The following is a 17,244-nucleotide window of genomic DNA, read 5'->3' as shown; positions in this document are numbered from 1 at the left end:
TGAACCGGCCCCTCGGCAGTGGGGGGATGGGGGTGGTGAGCCCCGCCCTCTCCGCCTCCTCCCCTGGTGGCCCGGCCTGGCCGGCTGCTGCTGCTCCGCAGTGAGAGGGGCGGGGCAGGGGGGACCCCAGAGTGACGGGGAAAGAGCGAGCCACAGAACAGTTGAGCTTGGTGACAGAAGACCCCTGGAGTGAAGAGGACTGACCTGGACTCCGAGTGGTTGTCAGTAGACCCCTCACTTCTATCCCTGCGTATTGGAAGGGGACTTGGAATGGGAAGATGACAAGGATACCATTATGGGAATGAGGGTGGCCCCTGTATGAGCGACAGAAGACCCCTGAGAAGGGGAGTCCGTGGGAAAAGAGGAGCCCTGCATGAGAGTGACACAGGGTTTGCCTTCTAGTTAGGAGGGTCCCCAGAAAAGGGAGTGCAGACTTGGTATGGCTGGCCCAGAACCCAACAAAAAGCAGGGCAACCCTCGTGGAAGGAGGGTGAATCAGAGGAGAGTGGAGACGGGGACCCCTGGATGGAGCCCTAATTCTCTCCCCTAGAGAGAGCTCTAGAAAAGCATAGGAAATTCTGTATTTAACTAAGAAATAAAGGAGGGGGCCCTGGGATTCGGGAGGACAGTAAGACAACCCCAACTGGAGTGTTAGTAACGCTGCAGAAAATGGAGAGGGGGAGGCCTCAGGTACAGTGTTACCCGGATAGTTTAGCGCATACCCGGATAGTTTAGCGCAGCCCCAGGAGAGAGGGGCTGGAGACCCTACACTTGTCTCCTGCAAGGTGCAGTAGGTACAGTGAGGGGGCTGAGTAGACACGGAATATGAGCGGAAAGTGGAGGGCAAAGAAGTCAGAGTGAGGGTGCTTCAGAGGACAGGACGGGAAGTTGGGAGACCCCACTCGGAGTTCCTTGCTGACCACTGGCTCCGGTGGCTGTACTGGGTGGGAGAGGTGACCGGTGTGCTAGAAGTCACTCAAACTGGAGGTCTATATACAGGGGTCAGCTTTGCTTTTTGCCTGCTGTGTGACCTTGGACAGGTTGTGTCCCTCCTCCCTCCACAAATGATGTCTGCATTTGTCCAGTGAGGGACTCTTGCCCTGGGAGGCAGTCTGTAACTCTAGATTCCCAAGTGCTCCGGCAGCTTCAGCTTTGGGAGTGTGGGAACCGAGGTACCCCATGGACCAGGCAGCCACAAAACGGGGAACTTTCTCTAGACAAAGAAGTTCATCTTCCTCCCCCTCATCACCTGCTCCCCTTCTGTTCTACCTTAGATAAGTGGACACCTAGATCCCCTGCAGATGGTGGGATACTTTTGGGGTAGCAAAGTTCCACCTGTCTTAACAGCCCTTGGGGTCTGTCACCGACGTGGTTTGGATGAGAGGAGAAACTAAAGGCATTATGTGGCTTTTTGGAGTTATTTTAGATCACATTTAAATGTCTCGGGAGTGAGGGTGGCATTGCAGTGCTGCTTCAGCACCGGGGACAGCACTTGTCCCTTGCTGGGGAGGAAGGGGTTAAGCTCTGCTTCTGCCTTGGGGGTGGGGCTGTGACTTTGGAACTCTAGCTTGCTTTGGCAGAGTGTTAAGGGGGTTGGGGGGGCTGCAGTGAGAAGGTGATTGGAACTTGGCACCTCAACTTCCTAGTAGGGGTCCAGTCCTATCCCCTGTTAAGTTTTCCTGCGCACTTTCCTGGGCTGTTCGGCTTCTTCATTGGGGGCTTTAAGGACTTTTGGTGATGTCTGAACTTTGAGGCCCCTTGAAACCAATATAGACCTTCCCTCTTTATTTGAGTCTCCCCAAGGCAGTTTTTGCAACCTGTACAGCACTCCTGGTTTACCCTGGTTTTTCTTCTGTAAAGTCCTTAGAACCGGACAGACCTGGAAAGATCTCAGCCAGTTCCATTCTCCTTTTTTTGCCCTTGGCCCCATCCCCCGCCCCAATTGTGAGCAGAGGAAGCTCCTCGGAGCTGGAGAAGTGGGGTGCTGTCTCTTTAACCACGTTCCAATGGAAGGGAAGTGCGCTGGGGAGGTGGGACAAGGGGGAAGGGAATTTCTGGTTCCGCATGGAGGAGCAGGACATGATGAGGCATTTTTTTCCCTTCGCATGTAAAGATCCAATTTGCTCCAGTTTTCAGGGGGGAAAGGGATGGTTGGCAGGTGGTGCTGGGAGAGCATAGGTAAGTAGCCAGTCTGATACATCTGAGAGTGGCATTTAGGGGTCTTGGACAGTGTCCCCTAGCTCTTACATGGCTCGCCATTTACTTGTCATTCTTCTTGGAATTTTGCCATAGAGCTTTATTCCCTTAGGATTTTCAGAATGCAGCTAAGTATGCTAGGTGTGGGGAGGTTGACTAACTGCAAGGAGAAAAGAGAAGGGCTGGGTTACAGAGGAGAGGGATTCTACTGAGACTAGAGGCCACAGTCATCAGGTCTTGAGTGTCTGGGGATTTCAGGAAACCCCAAATATGACTCCTGTGACTGGGAAAATGGTGAGATCAGTTCCCAAAGGGCCCTTCAGACTCAGGTCCAGGAAGCTGTCCTTGGCCTCCTTGACCTCCACATGTAGTTAGCAGGCCCCTCCTGTGGGTTGCCATGGTCCCCATTGCTGGCAGCCAGCATGACACCATTCTGTTGTCCTTGCGTGCACGCATGAATGCATAGATACATTCCATCAATTCTCCAGCCAAATCTGTGATATAGAAGGGACTAGGATGCACATCGTGCTTACTGAAACTGAGAAGGACCTGAAGCACTTGCTGCAGAAGGTCAAGGACTTCAGCCTTCAATATGGATTGAAGTTCAACATCAAGAAAACAAAGATTCCCACCCTGGGCTGATTGGCAGCATCATGGTAGATGGTGAAGAGACTGAGATTGTTAACAGCTTTAGTTTTCTTGTCTCTACAGTCAACACTCTTGGTACCAGCGGCCAGGACATCAAAAGACTAATTGCGCTGGGCCAAGTCTGCTATCAGGGAGCTCTTCTGAGTACGAAGAGCATTGATGTCAGTCTGAAGACTAAGGTGCTCCAGATCAAGGCCATAGTCTTCACAGTTGCTTGCTATGCATCAGAAAGCTCCACAGTAATAGAGAATTGATGCCTTTGAGCTGTAGTGCTGGAGAAGAGTATTGAATATAGCAGGGACTGCTAGGAGAACAAACAGATTTGGCCCAGAGACGGTGAAACCAGGCTGCTCCTTTGAGGCAAAACTCAGGCTTTGTCTGACATACTTTGTTTCAAGGAGGGACCAGTCCTTGGAGAGGGACTTCATGCTTGGAAGGCCGGAAGAACAGCACAAGAGGTGTGTCAAAGACAGTAAGGTTGACACAGAATAGAGCAGGTTTCATAGGGTTGCTATGCGTTGCAAGCAACTCATCGGCACATAACAACAACAGGAATTATCCGTTGGGACTCAGACCACTTTCACTTTTCTTGTTCTTTTCATTTGCAAAATTGAGTAGAGAACAATACATTCATTCATCCTTCAAACATAGGCATAGACTAGACACTGACATTACAAAACTCTGTAACCTTCCCCAGATTGTCTCCCTGGGTCAAGGATTTTCTGATCTTTCCAGAATCCAAGTTTAACATCTCCCAAACGGAATATCTCATGGACTGCCAAAAGAATAAATAGATCTTTTCATTTGGCGAGGGTGCAGCCAGAGGAAGGCAAAGGTGATACAGCTTTGTCTCACATACTTTGGGTGTGTTGCTAGGAGAGGCTATTCCTTGCAGAGGAACATCATCCATAGAAAAGTGGAGGGTTGGCAAAGAAGAGGAAGACCCTCAGCCAGGTGGATTGACACAGTGACTATAGCAATGGGCTCCAGCGTGTCAGAGGTTGTGAGGATAGGACAGGGCAGAGTTAGTATCTGTTGTTCTTAGGGTCACTGTGAGTCATTCTCAATGGTTCCTAACAGCAGCTCCCAAAGTACCTTCAAGGATGATGATCGATGTCTCCCCAGTGAAAGACAAGAGAGCAGGGTATTCATGGCCAGGGTTTTAAGCAGGGTTTTTCAGTCTGTTAATCCCAGAACCTAAGGTTGGTGAAAAGCATTAGAAGTTTTTAGGAAATGAGAGTGTGCTAGGTCTCATACTCACTTGATGCCAAGCCCTTTCTTGGCCCAAGTGCCTCCCAGGACAGGGGTCCAGTGACCTATGCTGGAGTCCCAGCATTGAGCCTCTGCAGGATCATGTCTGCGGGTGAAGGGTAACCAGGAAAGTTGCTCATTAAAGGCAGCCTGGTCTTGTGATCTTCACTCTATTTGGTCAGCAGCTTCTGTATTAGACCCTCTGTGAGCCCCAGGGTCTCAGGAAAATGAGACTCTAATGAGAATGAGCCCTGGGGGAGGGTATCCAGCAGAGAGAACACAGTCATTACCATTACGTTGACTCCTCTCAGACCTTCCTCTCTGGGCAGGGGTCTTTTTTATGGAGGGGTAAACAGGCTAAGGGGTCCTGGTGGCACTGTGGTTAAGGCATTTGGCTGCTAACCCAGAGGTCAGACCCACCAGCTGCTCTACAGGAGCAAGAAGCGACAGTCTGCTTCATTGTAAACATTTATAGCCTCTGGTGGTTTCACTCTCCTCAAGGTCAAGGTCATTGTGAGATGGAAGTGGGTCACCTGTTTTGACTTAGCCATAGAGCAGAGGGGGGGCACACATCTCAGACCATCCAGGCCCAAGCAGGTGAGAGTACCCAGGAGAGCCCCATTTCCTCTGTGTGGTAGAGGTCCAGGTGGCCTGGAAGTGGAGGAATGAGAGGTCTCAAAGAGGGACTGCAGCATTCTGGGATTCAATGGGACCCGTGACCACTCTTGGTGCATCCTTTATCCAAGGGCATGGACTGTCCCGTGTCACTGTATCACCTCTGCAGGGACTACTGTTTGAGGTGCTTTTGCTGAGCTCCTCAGTCCCTTTTCCTGCTTTATTTTTCACAAACGAACATAACTGTTCTGACGTACCACCATGTGGTATGTCTTCTCTTGTCTCTACACAGTAGAATGAATGCAAGCTCCAAAAAGCCCGGGACTTCTCTTCTTTTATTCCCTGGTGATTTCTCCAGTGCTTGGACCAATGGCTGCCATGCAGTAGATGCTGCGCTAGCAGTTGAATGAATGGCTGCAGGAGCCCCTGTCTGAAGGCTGATGACTGCTTGGCATTTCAGCACCTGCTGTCTGGACAGCTCCCTCAGAGGCGGTCCATCTACATAGTAGTGACTGGAAAAGGTGGGTTTGAATGTATGGCCCCTCAGTCTGACTCCAAGTTAGGAACCTTGCACTCCAGCTATGTGCTCACCTGTGCCGGAGCCCTGCCCAAAACATTGTCTACAAACACACTCCACTCTTAGTATTTAATCCTTTTCTGTATTCAGCAGTCATATATGTATGTGCTGGGTCTTGAGAGAGTTTTGGTGGCTAAGGCGGGTAAGGAATTGCGCTGTCAACGTTAAGGTATGGAGTTCTAATTCACCAGCTGCTTTGCAGGAGAAATATGGGCAGTCAATTGCCATGTGATTTATTGCCCCAGAAAACCCTCTGGAGGGTCAGCTATGTGTCAGTCCCAACTCTATAGTACGTGACAAGAACTCTAAAACCTTGAGCATTTCACTCTCCCTGTCTCTAGTGTTCACTCAGCCCCCATTCTCCCCTTTCTGTCCCGCAGCCTCTCTCTTTCTTCCTGTGTCACAGCCCTCTCCAAGTTCCTATGATTTCTGTTCTCCTTTTCTTTGTCCCCTCCCCCTCCTTAGAGTGCCCTATTTTTCCACCAGGCTTAAATAGGATTTAAAGTTACAGGGGCAGCCTCCCTATTCCTACTCCCTTCATGCAGCAAGCAGAACGATGTACAATTTTGCATAAGTCTCTCATCTTATGTCCTTTCTCAGTTTTAACCACCAGGGGACCTGCCTGTAGCTGATGAAATCCTGCAATGGGGCAGTGGCAATAGGACTGTACTGGGTGAGGTTCTAGGCTCTGCTGCAGAGACCAAGAACTGAGGGAAGGGGATCCATCCCTCCACCTGCATGTTGCAGGAATTTCTGAACGAATGGGTTTTGGGCTAGAAGAGAGGTGGCTCCTTGGTCCTTCCTAAGTGACCTGCATCTAGTGATTGAGGGGGATTGTGAGTTACAAACGGTCTATAGCTATGGGGCTGTCAGTATTGGTATTAGCCAGAAAAATCTGTCAGGGAGCTCTCCAGGGTGCTGAAGAGCAACGATGTCAGTCTAGCGACAAAGGTGTGCCTCATCTAGTAATCTTGCAATTACTTGTTATGTATCAGAGAGCTGGACAGTGACTAAGGATGACAGAAGAACTGATGTCTTTGACTTGTGGTGCTGGAGAAGAGTATTGAACATACCGTGGACTGCCAAGAGAACAGACAGGTCTGTCCTAGAGAGGGGAAAACCAGGTTGTTCCTTCGAGGCAAGGATTTTGATGCTCTGTCTCACATATTTTGGGCATGTTGCCAGGAGGGACCAGTCCTTGGAGAGGAACATCATGCTTGGAAGGGTGGATGGACAGCATAGGTGAGGAAGACCCTGGATGAGATGGATTGACACAGTAACTGGGATAATGGGGGTAGGTGTGTCAGAGACAGTGAGATTGGCTTAGGACAGGGCAGGGTTCAGAGCTGTTGTACATAAGGTCACTATATGTCACAGTCAGCTCAATGGCACATAACAACAGTGCAACAGACATAGAGCTCTGGTGGCCTAGTGGTAAGAAGCTGCACTATGGTCCCAGAGTCAGGGATTCAAATCTACCAGTTGCTCACCTGAAGAAGGATGGGCAATCTCTTTGCTTTTTTTTTTTAAACTGGTTCTGAAAACTCACTGCAGAGTCAGTGTGGGTTAGATCTGACTCAACACAACATCAACAATGCAAGAGACTAAGTGGCCAAGGAATGAAAATGCCAGGCTAAGGAGAGGAGGTGATTGCTCCACGTTTATCCTGAGCCTCCTCCCCATAAACACATGAAGATGCCGTTACCAGCTTCAGTGCAGGATCTGGGAAATGGAGGCTCAAAGAAGTTGAGTAACCCATTACAGGTGGAAAAAGTAGTAAGAAGTAGAACTGAGATTTGAACTCAGGTCTTGGGGAGATCTGCAGTGGGTGCACTCAGTGACATCACCAGGCCACCACTTCTCAGGTTCACAGCTGATTTAATCACCTCAGGACCACTGGGTGCAGAAGGACCTAGAAATGCCCGTCTAGAAATGTCCCACAGTGGGACAGGATTTGCTCCTAGCCTTACTCTGGCATTTTTGTCAAATCAAAGAGGGTTGAGAATTGGCTTTAGTTTGTTGTGTATGTGTATGTGTTATTGGGTTGTTTTTTTTTCCCCTCTCCAGCTTCTTATGTCTCTGCAGGTTGCCATGGGAGGAAGGGTCGTCCCAGGAAGTGGAGTCTGAAAGGAGAGACAACTGCCGATTCAGCTTCCTGAATGACCCAGCCTAGGAGACAGATAAATAGGAAGCCATCGCGGAATGATGATCGATGCTGACAGTGTAGATCTTGAGTCATCAGGAAAACCAGGTTAGCAATCCGTGTATGGCAAGCACCTGCCTGCTACGTGCTGACGCTGATCCGCAGAGTGTCTGCACCAGCTCCGGGAGGTTGAAGTCCCAAGGAAGATGCCGAGGTGATGGAGCAAAGCACTGGAAAGCTGCCACTCATGTTGGGGGGAAGGAGAGAGTCCCTTCTGGTTCCCCGTATTACATTGGCTCTCAGGGGACCCCCCCAAAAAAAAAGTTTCCAGTGATGAGTCATACCTTTATGCAGGAAGAGAAGGAGATTCCTAGTATGTTTAAGGAAGATTTAAAGCTTATATTGGAGTTTTGGGGCTTGAGAGGAGAGCTTCTGCTGTGTATATTGGGTCATGGTTACTATTGGGAAGTAAGGGAAGCTTTTGCTGTTAGGTGCCATCAGGTCAGAACTGACCCATAGCTCCAGCGGGTTTTCAGAGGCAGTAAATTGCACAAGAAGAGACTTCCCATCCGTCTCTTATGGACCAGCTGATGGATTTGAACTCTGTGCCTTTAGGATTGCTTCTTTTTTTTTTTTTATAACATTCTATAGCTTTTTTTTATTCAATGAAAAGAGAAAAAATAATTTACTTCTATTTGTGTTTAAAGACAATAGAGATGTGTATTTTTTTTACAACTAGGCCACCAGAGTTTGCTAAATGAGGCCCTCCTGGGCTTTAAAAGAGACCCTACTATTTGGCTACTATTACCAGTAATGATGGCACACGGCTAAACTGTACACCTGAAAAATGTTGACTCGCAAATGTGTTGCTTGTGCATTTTGTTACAAGAACAAAAAATGAGGCTCTGGGGGTGGGGACCGAACAGCTCTACGCAGCCACACCCAGCCTGTCGCTCTGCAGTCAGGCTGCAGGAGATCATGCCGCATCAGTGGCATCCTGGCCGCACCCTCCAAAGGCAGCAGATGCCTCCGCGGGGCGGGAGACACGCCAGCAAAGTTTCTGAAGCCGCTGCCTGCTCGGCCCCCAGCCAGGCGCCACGCGGTGGCTGGGAGTCTGCAGCAGCCCCACGCTGCCCAGAGTCCCTGCAGCTGCTCTCCTCTCCTTCCCAGGTGCCTGGACCACCTTTGTTTTACCTTTTGGAGGCTAGTGGAGGAGGGAAGAGGCAGAACTGACCTTGTCTTCCTTTCCACTAGGGAGACCTCTGGTGGCTAAGTGGTTAAGAAGCTGCCCTGCAATCCCAGAAGCTCTCAGTTTGAATTCACCAGCTACTCCACAGGAAAAGGATAGACAGTCTCCTCCATTGTGATTTACTGCCTCTGAAAATTCACCTGAGGGTCCGCTGTCAGTCAGTTCCCATTCAAGGCACACAGCAACAAGGGGGAGTTAAGGAAGTCTGGTGGAGTAACTGGTTATTTACTGTGTAAATAACTCCCAGAAGATGGGAGTTCAAATCCGTTACTAGCTGCTCTGCAGAAGAAAGATGGGTCATCTCTCTTCCCATCAAAATATACAGGATTGGAAACCAAAAAGATGGGCCATCGCTCTGCTTCAGATTTTGCAGTCTAGGAAACCAAATAGACAGTGGACATGAGTCTGATTTCACTCTGGGTTTGGTGTACTGGTGTAAGGGAAGTTGGGAGCTGTGAGGATGCAATGGCTAAACACTTAGCTGCTAACCCAGAGGTTGACAGTTCAGATCAACCCAGTGACTCCAGCTAAGAAAGTCCTGTAGGGCAGTTTTACTCTGTCACATGATGTCGCTGTGAGTTGGAATTGACAGCACCCAAAGACAGCATGAATGTAGAATGAATGAATTTAATTCTGCTTCAGGATTTCCTGGGGAGCTGGTATTCCCGTGTGTACCCATATTGCCCGTGGGAACCTGGGAATGCACATCCTGAACCAGTGTCCCCACCCGCCTCCCAGCATAGCAGAACTGAATCTGGATCTGGCCTCATCACTTGAGCTCCTTGCTGTTAAGTTCTTACATCTACTGTCATGTAGAAGTATCTCGTCAACTCCCAAGAGGCTTTACAAGTCAGCCCAGGTGGCCTAGCGGTAAGAAGCTGCACTGCAGTCCCAAAGGCACATGGTTCAAATCCACCAGCTGCTCCATGGGAGAAGGATGGGCAGTCTCCTGTGTAATTAACTGCCTCTGAAAACCCACTGGAGGATCTGCTGAGGGTCCGTTCTGACTCCAAAAGCCCGAGGATGAGAGGCTCCATCACTGCCCTGCACAGCAGCAGGATTCAGATCCTTAAAAGTGGCTTCTAGACTCACCCACCGCCCCTCTCATCTCTAGTCTTTGCTTGCAGCTGGCCTTTTATCCCATGCCTTTTCCCCTTATCCCAGTGAGGGCCATCTTCATCCTGCGTGGTGTCTGTGCCCCACTTACACAAGTTCATGTCCTAGGACACCAGTGTCACTCATGCTGTCCCACTCCTGCACCACGGGAGTGGCCTTGCCCTGGGGACTCAGAATGAGCACTTTGTTGAACAAATGGTGGAGACGGGACACTTGAACCATGGCCAGAAGGACACAAGCCCGCCCCCTAGTGATAGTTTAGAAAAGAGCAAGCTTGGACAGGATAGCTAGAGGCAGGATGGCTGTGTCCCTCTCTGCCCACGTCCCTTCTCTTTCCAGACCCAGTTCTGCCACTTCTTCCGCACCCTTGAATGTGCTCTCTCTGGAACCTCGTTCCCCACCCTTCACAAACCACCCTCTTTATTATTTATTTTTATTTTTTAATTTTTTTAATTTTTATTTTATTATTTGTGTGTGTGTGTGTACCGTCAAATCAGATCTGACCGGTACAGGAGGAGATTGTCCCTCCTTCTCCAGTAGAGCATCTGGTGGATTCGAACCTTGTACCTCTGGGATTGCAGTGCAGTTTCTTGCCCACCCTCTTCATTCTTAAAAAATTCCAAGCTACCTCCTTTTCCAAGGAACTTCTCCAGTCCCCAGTAATTTTTGGGGGTTTCCCCCATTTAAGTGTTTTAGAATTTTTTAAAAATTCATGCACATTGTGTTTTATATAGTCATTTGTTTACACTGTGTATAGTTTTTGCACATCGCACTTTATACAGTCATTCCTATGTTGTTGTTGAGTACCATAGAGTCAGAACTGATCCATGGCTGACCCTCTGGCAGGTTTTCAGAGACAGTTAATCACACGAGAGGAGGTTGCTCATCTTTCTCCCGCAGAGCAGCTGGTGGCCTCGAACTGCGTGCCTTTGGAATTGCAGCGCATTCATATACATTGTGTTTACTTCGTGTTCATTGTGTTTTGTGCAGTCCTTCACATTCATTGTGTTTTATATAATTAACAGATATTGATCTGTGCATCTGTCACTCTGTCTCTTCAAGTCCCCGTTGTATCTTTCCCATCCTGCCCCCAATGTTTTGATAACTGTTTCTTTCAGGCTCCTACAAGCCAAAAGAATGCTGCTTCCGCTTGCTAGTCCTGATACCATTATTACAAACATCTATTCTTCTGTCTTCTTTCTGGATTGTGACTTTGTCCTAAGTAAGAGACACTTCTACCCTATGTGGTAGCCCTCAGTTCTGGAAGTTTGTTAAAGGAATAAAATGCCAACGGGAAGTGACTTCTCGTAGATTAGTCTTTGTTATATAACTAATTATATGACATCTTGGGCCACATTTACAAACTGGAGTAGGGTGGGGGAAAGCCAGGCTTATAGGGCCTTAGAAAGCACTGGTGACCTAGTGGCAAGAAGCTGCACTGCAATCCCAAAGGCATGCTGTTCGAGATGTTCCACAGAAGGATGGGCAGTCTCCTCCCATGCGATTTACTGCCTCTGAAAACCCGTTGGAGGGTCAGCTATGGGTCACTTCTGACTCAATGACAAAACATCAAAAACAACATAGGGTCTTGGGGAGTTCTGGTGGCCTAGTGGTAAGGAGTTGTACTGCCAACTCAAAGGCATGTAGTTTGAACCCACCAACTACCAGCTACTCTGTGGGAGAAAGATGGGCAGTCTCCTCCCGTGTGATTTATATAGCCTCTGAAAACCTGCTGAAGGGTCAGCTATGAGTCAGTTCCAACTTGATGACAAACAGCAATAAATACAGAGCCTTAGAGAACATCATTTATACAACGGAGAAACTGAGACCAAGGTCTGTGGCACGTCTCTTGATTCCCTGCCCTTGTGTCTACTGCATACTGGACTTGCCTCACTTGGGGTTCTGCGTCTGGCACGCTGAGGAGGGCAGTAACTAATACTTGAACTTGATTCCCCTGCTTGGCTAGACAGTTTGTTCATTGTCATATTCATTGTCATTACCAAATGCAAGGCCTTGTGCCAAGCCCTTTGCATTGACCCCGTACATTTGCAATCTTCATAGCATCCACCTGAATAGATGTGGATACAATTATTCCTATTTATAGATGAAGAAACTGAAGCCTAAAGAAGTAACTTGTTTATTCTTCATTGTTTTCTGGTTCCTTCTGCAAACTTACCTGGAGCCTCACAAGTGGGTGTTTGTCATTTAACCCATTTCCCAGAGGAGGAAACAAAGATTCCAGGATTGCAGAACTGGGTTACCTCCTGGTCAGATCCATTTTCCTGCTGGTATTAGTGCCACCTGCAGGTTACAGTGGGTATAACGGCATGTCGTGTTAGCCCCATCGGTCAGCACCGGAAATACCCGAACTCTTCTTTTGATCCCCGAAGATTGCCGAGCGAGCGCTCCTGTAAAGACCGAGGCTCAGAGAAGCCAGGTAGGCTGCCTTCATTGCAGACCTGACTTCCTGGGGGTCTTAGTTGCCATTGGGTGGGTCAGGCATCACAGGGACAACAGAAAGCTGGTGATGACTTTGACCACCATTGCTGCTTTCCTTGTGTGTAATGCAGGGGGGGAGTGGGGGGAGGCGCCAGCGGGGCGTGGGACTCCTTACAGTGAGTCTGGGGCTACTTCAAGGGGCAGGGCCAGTACAGAAGCTGCTGCTAGGGTTGGGGAAGAGAGTGTCCTTGGGGACTGTTCCAACCCAAGAATGCTGATGCACTATGTCCTGCATATATCCCTTCTCTAGGTCTGTTTCTGCTTTTGTAAAATGAGGGCTCTTACAGGACGTTCTTGACTGCGGAATTCTGCATTTTGTTCTACATTTTCGGGATTCTTGTCTCTTAGCTGACTTGATGTCCCCCTGCCTCTGAAAACCCACAGGAGGGTCAGCTCTGGGTCGGTTTAGATTCTACAGTACACAACAACATTTCCAAGACTGGTTGAGAGCTGCACCCAGGAGGTTAGGGACCACCTAATGCCTTGCTGGCCTGCCAGGCTTCCTGCAGCCTGCAATGAAGACAGATGAAAATCAAAATAACACATTGTAGTGGTAGTAACTTTGGCCTATTGAACACATACTCCCAACCTCACCCCGACCCTCTGGGCTAGAGATTCCTCTTCTAGAGACTGGGATGCAACAGCCTAAGCAGCAGTGTGGAAGAGATGGGTGTGAGTGCTGAAACAGATCTGCTGTCCCAAGGAGCATGTGCTCCATGACATTGTCTAGGCTTCTGGTGGCCTAGTGGTAAAGAGCTGCGCTGCCAACCCAAAGGCACGTGGTTCAAATCCATGAGCTTCCGGGCAATCTCCTCTCATGAGATTTACTGCCTCTGACAACCCACTAGAGGGACAGCTATGAGTTGGTTCTGACTTAACAGCACATAACAACAACAAAAGTTTTATATAACAAAAGTAACATAAGCCAAAAACTGCAGGGTCTAAAGGAAGTATGCCTGAGAAGAAACTACTGATTGAGGAATTGTATCCTGAGTGTTTCCAGCCTGAATTGTCACCTGTTTCTTCCCCAATAAACTCCACAACTGTATTTGCGTTCTGTGTGGCTATTGTAACCAGTTACGGAGCTCTGGTGGCTAAGGGGTAGGTTGCACTGCCAACCCAAAGACACACGGTTTGAATCCACCAGCTGCTCTGCAGGCTAAAGATGGGCCTGTGTGAATTAAAGCCTCTGAAAATCTCCTGGAGGGTTAGCTATGAGTCTGCACCAATTGGATAATATGTAACAACAACAGTAATAGCATAGCAAGAGCTGTGGAGGAAAGACAGTGCTAGAATTAATACAACATGGTCTTAGAATTAATAAGTGTTACAATTAACATAAGAACGTGTGGGAGTGTAGGGAGAGGTGGCCTATCTAGCCACAAAGGTCTGGGCTTTGAGCTGCTGTTGTTGCTAATGGAGATTGTTCCCTTAGTGGAGTTCATGGAAGTCAGAGCTTCCCATACACGCGTTCGCTGTACTATTTTTAGACCCTGATGAAAGCATCAGAACTTTGAGGTGAACAGGGGTGTGCTCTGTGTGACCTTATCAGTCACTTTGAAGGAGACTCCACTCTTCACTGAGCCTCAGTTTCCATTTCTGTAATGATAGGGTTAGATGGGAAGTCCTTGAACATGCTTTACCACGCTGAGGTTCTTTGAACTCATGAAGCATAAGCATGTTGTTAAGATCCTGGAATTGAAAGGCTCTGTCTCATTTTATTTTGTGGTGTTTGTGAGAACACGCACCAGTTCAACAGTGTTTGCACCTTCAGTTTAGTAACATTGACTCCCTTCTTCAAGCTGTCCAGATAATTTTATCCTTTTCTGAGTGGTTCTTCCCCCATGAACATAGACTCACCACTCCTTGAAGTTCCCATCTAAGCTTTCAAGTTGCTTTTTGTCAGTTTGATCACATGTAGATGATCCTTAAAAGAGCACAATGACAGATTTTAAAGAAAAATGTTAACACTGGACAGCTGTGTTTGATCTTGACTTACAGCCTCTCTGAAAGCCCACAGGAGAGTTAGCTATGAGTTGGTTCCAACTTAAGAGCAAATGACAAAAACTTCTCTAATACACCTCATATTGTGGATTGTGGATTCTGTTTGACCATTGCAAGGAGTTACGGAGCCCAGTAGCAGGGGAGTGAGAGCCATTGGGGAGTTGGTGCTGGAATTAGTAGAAGGTTGGGAGAATAGAGGGGCATGTCCAACCTCACTGGAATTGCCTTGTGTTGATATTGATGTTGATTCCTCTCCCTTGTGAAGTTAGTGGAGGTCAGCTTCTCCTGCTATTTTTCAGGAATAGTCATGAGGAAAACAAGCTCCCAGCCCCCATTATCAGGAACACCAGCAGAAAGGGACCTCAAAATTATTGATGAGTAATGATGTCATTTTGAGGACTAAGGTGCATTGGATTCAGGCCATGGTCTTTCTGATCACTTGCTATGCATCTTAGAGCTGGGAAATGAATCAGGATGACAGAAGAAGTGATGCCTTTGAGCTGTGGTGTTGGAGAAGGGCACTGAACATCCCATGGACAGCCAAGAGAACAAACAGATATGTCTGGGTTTGTTTTTGTTTTTTATTATTATGCTAAACAGCTTGCTTATGTTTATCCTTGAACTACTTACAAGGCAACATTTCAAAAAGAAATTGTATTCTAAATAGTTACAATAGAAGATCTACGGCCCTTGCTTGCCATGACATCAAGGCTAATCATGTGCTGACCTTCTGGGCTGGCCAGCCCCCCAGGACAGCTGGTTTTTTCAACGTCATTGTCTTCTTCGCCTTCTGGTTCAATTTCACCTTCATCCTCCTTGAGGTGCGTTGGATCTTTTTCAGCCACCTGATCTTTGGTTTGGGGTTCATGTGTGGAAATGGGATCTAAAACAGCAACTTGTCTGCTTGGTTTTCACTGCCCACGTCTGTGCACCTATATGCAGCATCACTGGGAGGCAGAAACGTAACCCTGGGACGTGTGTATCCTTCCAGTTTACGGGACCCTTCACCTGGCACAGGTGTTGGGGGCAACCGGCTGTTGGATTCTGCGTCCAGAGTTTTCTTGTTCAAGGCTGTTTTTGTTACATTGGATACAGAACCCAACACTGGCATGGATTTGGACTCTGAGGTGACTAATATCCCGGTTGGACTACTGCTATCTATTTCTGCTGTCACTTTTCTGCAACGCAAAATCCTTTCTAACTCAGTTTCACTGTTCTCAGTGCCAGGGGATTTTTTTAAAAATTCTTATTATTTTGTGTGTGTGTACAGTCAAATCAGATGTGACTGTTACAGGAGGAGATGGACCCTCCTTTTGAAGCAGAGCATCTGGTGGATTTGAACCACTTACCTCTGGGATTATAGTGCAGCTTCTTGCCACTAGGCCACTAGAGCTCACGAGTGCCAAGGGATTTTAAGATTCTTGTTAAGTATTTCCAGGATCCCTTTTAGTTAACTCACTGCACTTACAGAGTCTTTGGAGGATTTTGGCTTCCCTTTGGGTCTGATTGTCTGATTCACAACAGGTGTAAGGTGAACACCCTTTTTAATTCTATCCATCATCTCTTCAGCCTCTTGCCTCTTCCAATCGGTGACTTCTTCAGATGTTTCTGGTTAGGCTGCCTTTTTTTTCTTAGCACCACTTCTGCTGGGAAGGGTTTAGATCTGTTGTTCATAAAATCACTATGGGTTGTACTTGTCTTGACAGCACCTAACAACAAGTTTTTTAAGTGGTGATAAAGAGTTAAGTGTGATGGTTGTGGAAGCCCCAAGTAAAGGTCCTTGGCCCAGTGTGTGTGGGGTAGGGGGGCAAGGTAAATAGTTGTTAGGTCTGCTCTTGAGTTCTGTCATAGCTCAGAGCCCATGGCCTTGGACCTGACCACTAGCTCACTGAGCCTTAATTTCCCCATCTACTTTTTAAATTTTATTTTAATAATTTTAATGAACATTTACAGAAATTTTGGATTTCCATTCATTCACTGTTGCATTGTTCTCCCTGCCCACTCCTCCCCCCCCCAGTTCGCTCCCCTCTCTGGAAAGTAAAAAAAAAATTCCTTCATTGGTATACAATCCTCAACACACACACACACACACACCCGCACTCAAGTACAATCCACTATGCAACCTTCACTTTCAAGCAGACCTGATAGCACCACTTTTCAGGACCAGGTGAAGGTGGAGATTATCCTGTTGAGGACCAACACAAGGAGGTACAGGGTGTGTGTTTGCTTGCTGCGGTGGATCCCAGGTACCCAAACTTGCAGCATCGTCATCTACACGAGAGGCTTCCTGTTTTAAATAGACCAAGCCAAGGGCACTGGTCCAACTTCTGCCCAGCCTCATCAGTGACCACAGACACTTTCCTAGGGCCTGTAACCCAGGTTACAGGCTTCCTGGTCTGCAAACAGTGGGAGTATCTAAGAAAAGTGTGCAATCGGGGAGGACTTCCCATAAGAGACAATATTTCTTTGAGGCTTGGAGTTTGAAAAACATAATGAGAAACCTGAATGGGGTCCCTGGTTCTAGGCTTTTCCTAAGTTTGATGGAGAAATTTGTGAGCGAGGCCCTAGACTTGGGGAAGAAAGCGGGGGCAGGGGGGGGAGAACTGCCCTATTATTGCCCCAAGAGTCTCTGCTGATGGTTGTTATAAAGGCACAGGTCCCTGGAGAGATTGTCTATATTCTGCCTATCATTGCCTCATTGAGGGCTCTGGGTAAAGAATTCACTTCTCCAAACCTTACTTACTTTCATCTGAGTAATAGGGTGAAAACAATGTCACATTCTGGTGTTGACTACTGTGACTCCATTATACAAAATATCCAAAAAAAGGAAAATCTAGAGAAACAGTTACTCAGTTACAACCTAAAAGCTAGTGATTTGGACTGACCCAGCAGCAGCATGAAGAAAGGGCTGGCAATCTGCTTCTGTACAGACGACCACTAAGAAAA

General features: G+C 47.8%; 1 pseudogene; it reads right to left on the bottom strand.

Annotated features, from left to right (window-relative positions):
* Positions 1-12,143: 12,143 nt before the first annotated feature.
* LOC102877544 lies at positions 12,144-16,569 on the bottom strand (annotated as a pseudogene).
* Between the last annotated feature and the right edge of the window lie 675 nt (positions 16,570-17,244).

This window comes from Elephantulus edwardii, unplaced genomic scaffold, assembly GCF_000299155.1.
Source record: "Elephantulus edwardii isolate Elephantulus edwardi_28Jun2011 unplaced genomic scaffold, EleEdw1.0 scaffold00089, whole genome shotgun sequence".
NCBI classification, from domain to species: Eukaryota; Metazoa; Chordata; class Mammalia; order Macroscelidea; family Macroscelididae; genus Elephantulus; species Elephantulus edwardii.
This window is presented reverse-complemented; position numbering and strand designations above follow the sequence as displayed.